Here is a 4,427-nt window from a genome sequence, read left to right as displayed (position 1 = left end):
ATAGCAATATGTGGTGACTGTGAATTACCAAGTAGGGAGTGCTTCTGACTCCCTGTCAGATGTGATCCTGGGGATCCCAGGTTGAACTTGTTTCTAGGTATTTGGAGCTTACAAGTCAGTATGGAGAAGGGACAGAAGATGGAATCTGTAAGGATCCACAGGAGGGAGAAACTCTGTGTCTGCCTTAAAGACCTGATGGTCTGGCCAGATTGGCCAATGAATTATAGTGAGAGAGTGTCTAAGGCATTAGTGGGTGAGACAAAGGGATGGATTAAGGAAGGAATTCTGTGGGAGAGGATCTACTTAGTTCCATGGGGATAGAGGCAGAGAAGAAAGAGAAGGCACAGCAGGTGGTCTGCTCCAAAGCTGGAGAGATGACTGGAAAATTGGAATAGAGAGTCAGGAAGGAAAGTGATTACCTGATTCCCTGTCTACAGGCCAGTGGGTTTCCAGGGAGAGTCAGTCTTGGTTGTTGGAAAGCAAGACTTCTTTTATTTGTATAATTACTCCATTGAATTCTTAGGCATTATTCAATATTAAGTCAGGTTGTAGCTATAAGTTTCTGAATAGAAAAAGGGAAACATGCCACGTATTTCATTGGACAGGTAGCTGTCAATGTCCTAGTCACAATAGCAGGGTGAGGTTTAAGGTCAATTTTGCTTTTTTCATATTAAGTGTTTTTTGAATCATAGAAATATATGTTTTGTATGCACAGTTATTTTATGTTTGTTTCATTACTTAAGGAATTCCAGGCCTACATAAAGTAACATGTGCTGTACATAAAGGCTAGGTGATGGAAAGGTAAGAACACATGGCCTTTGATGTAGAAAGAAGAAGAGAACACTTATATGCTTTTAATGTTTTCAATCTTTATACAATAAAGATGGTGTCATCGTTATTTTATAAATAACAATATTTAAATAAACTACTAAAAGTGGAAAATACCAGCAATAATTTGTATTTGGAAAGTTATCCAAAGACCTGTGGTACAATAGCTTGAGCTACTGAAATGCCATTGAAACTTTAAGAAAGGGGGTCTAGCTGGGCGGTGGTGGTGCACGCCTTTAATCCCAGCACTTGGGAGGCAGAGGCAGGCAGATCTCTGTGAATTCCAGGCCAGCCTGGGCTACCAAGTGAGTTCCAGGAAAGGCACAAAGCTACACAGAGAAACACTGTCTCGAAAAACAAAACAAAACAAACAAACAAACAAAAAAAAAAAAAAAAAGAAAGGGGGTCTAGTGTGAGATTTTCTGTTCATTAGGTTTGTGCCTTTTAGGAAATTGATCCATAATTCTTTTTTATTATTATTATTTTATTTTACAATACTATTCAGTTCTACATAACAGCCACAGATTCCCTTGTTCTCCCCCTTCCTGCCCCCTTCCCCTTCCCCCCAGCCCACCCCCTATTCCTACCTCCTCCAGAGCAAGGCCTCCCCTGAGGACTGACATCGACCTGATAGACTCAGTCCAGGCAGGTCCAGTCCCCTCCTCCCAGATTGAGCCAAGCGTCCCTGCATAAGTCCCAGGTTTCAAACAGCTAATTCATGCAATGAGCCCAGGACCTGGTACCACTGCCTAGATGCCTCCCGAACAGATCAAACCAATCGACTGTCTCACCTATTCAGAGGGCCTGATCCAGTTGGGGGCCCCTCAGCCTTTGGTTCATAGTTCATGTGTTCCCATTCATTTGGCTATTTGTCCCTGTGCTTTATCCAACCTTGGTTTCAACAATTCTCGCTCATATAAACCCTCCTCTTTCTCGCTAATTAGACTCCCGGCGCTCCACCCAGGGCTGAGATACCACCTTACGCCTGTCAGAATGGCTAAGATCAAAAACACTGAAGACACTTTATGCTGGAGAGGATGTGGAACTAGGGGAACTCTCCTCCACTGCTGGTGGGAATGCAAGCTTGTACAACCACTTTGGAAATCAATATGGCGCTTTCTTAGAAAATTGGGAATCAATCTCCCCCAAGATCCAGCTATACCACTCTCGGGCATATACCCAAGAAATGCTCCATCATACCACAAGAGCACTTGCTCAGCTATGTTCATATCAGCATTGTTTGTAATAGCCAAAACCTGGAAACAACCTATATGCCCTTCAACTGAAGAATGGATAAATTAATTGTGGCACATATACACAATGGAATACTACTCAGCAGAGAAAAACAATGACATCATGAGGTTTGCAGGCAAATGGATGGATCTAGAAAAAAATCATCCTGAGTGAGGTAACCCAGACTCAGAAAGACAAATATGGTATGTACTCACTCATAGGAGGATACTAGATGTGGAACAAGGATGAGTGGACTGCTACTCACATTACCAGTGAGGCTACCTGGAAAACAGGACCCCAAGAGACACGAGGATCGCCCAGTGATGGAGAAATGGCTGAGATTTACATAAACAACCTGGACATGAGTGGAAGCAATGAAGGGCGAGGGTCAAGGGAAAGAGAGCAGGAGATCCCAGCTGGATCAAGAACAGAGAGGAAGAACAAGGAATAGGAGACCATGGTAAATGAAGACCACATGAGAAAAGGAAGAAACAAAGAGCTAAAGAGGCCCACAGAAATCCACAAAGATACCCCCACAAAAGACTGCTGGCAATGGCCGAGAGACAGCCAGGACTGACCTACTCTAGTGATGGGATGGCCAGACACCCTAATAGTTGTGCCAGAAACCCCATCCAAGGACTGAGGAATCTTGATCCATAATTCTTAATTCTCCCTTTCCATATCTTATTTCCTGGCCATGAAATGGACAGTTTTCTTTTTTGTTATGTGGCTCCCCATATATAGTTAAAGCTCTAGGGTCAAAGAACACTGACAGAAATCCTTGCAAAACTGTACAAAAATATACACATTTGTCCTTTATAATTTAATTATCCCAGATATTTTTATAACTGCGAGTTAGCAGAGTAGCTCACCAAATTTACAAGCATATATTTATGTACTTAAGTATCAATATATGAGTCATCTGTCTATCTCTGATCATCTGTCATCTCTCTATCATCTGTCTGTCACCACCCTCTTTCACCTGTTGGACATTTTACTATTTCCTGTATGACCGTCTTGACAAAACCCATTTGTGAGCAAGAATAAGTACGAATTTCATTTTTCTCTTCTTTTTAACTGTCTTCTATTTGCTCTTCAGATGTTAGGATGATTTCTCATTTATTTTTCAACAATTCTACAAATTCTTACGATGATTATATTGGCTTGAATACGAAACATCTCCTACAGATTTAGTTTGAATATGAATTATCTCCTATAAACTTAGTTGGGATGTTTTTCTTCAGTCAGTAGTGCCATTTTGGGAGGCAGTTGGACATATAGGAGGTGAGGCTTACCTAACAGAGTCCATCATTAACCGTAGGCCTTTGAAGACTAGTACAAGGCTGTGGTCCTTGGCTTCTTGGTGTTCTATGTGCTTTCTAGCCCACTGTGAATGAAACAGCCCTTAACATAGCTCCTGCAGACATGAGCTAACCTGCTCTGTCATTTCTGCTTTGCTTAATAGACTAGAATTCACAAAGCTGTCAACAAAATACTGTTCTCTCCTCCTTTACACTGCTTCTGTTGTGAATATAAGTATTAGAGTATGTAATGATGTGGGTTAAAAGACTATTTTCTTTCTCATGTATTTATAATTTAGTGGGATTTCCTTCCTGATGACTTAGAAGGACTGTGTTTGTGTGTGTGTGTGTGTGTGTGTGTGTGTGTGTGTGTGTGTGTGTGTGAACTTTTATAACCATCTGACTATTCACAACTTTCTACAAAAAGCATTGTAGTTTTTCTGTATTTCTCATAAATTGCAGTGTAATAAATTTTCACATTATTTGAATTTGTATCTGGGGACATAAACAATCAAAGAGGTTACAAGATCTTCTATCCTGAAGCGTGGGAAGTACAGACTTAAACTTATGTATTCATTGTGCTTGTGATAAGCTTTCCCCACAGACTCTGAATAAAATTACTTTATGAGTGGAATGCTTTTTCAGAGGCTTCTGGGTGTGGAGAAAATGAGGTTAGTACATAAACAGTGGTTAAGAGATGCATAAAATGATTGACTTAACACTCATGCATGCTTGAATGCAGCATTTATCAAATGAAGCAGATTTCCTCATACAGTGTATCCATGTTCCTATTGTCCATTTGGGGGCAGTTTATTCATTCTCTTGTATTGCAATACCCAATCATATTTCTCAGACATCATTGCTAGTAAGTAATCCTTCTTTATTGTAATATGTGCTCATCTTGAACATATTCTGGTTCCATCCTTGTGAATACTGGAAGAGAGAAAATAGATTTTTTTTCAGAGGCAACTTCTTTAGAAAGTGTGTTACTCACACTGATTGAAAACCGCCAACTGTCATATACATTGGCCAAAAATATGGAAATTAAAGGGTGCTTTGATGGAA

The sequence above is a fragment of the Peromyscus leucopus genome, chromosome 10, assembly GCF_004664715.2.
Source record: "Peromyscus leucopus breed LL Stock chromosome 10, UCI_PerLeu_2.1, whole genome shotgun sequence".
NCBI classification, from domain to species: domain Eukaryota; kingdom Metazoa; phylum Chordata; class Mammalia; order Rodentia; family Cricetidae; genus Peromyscus; species Peromyscus leucopus.
This window is presented reverse-complemented; position numbering follows the sequence as displayed.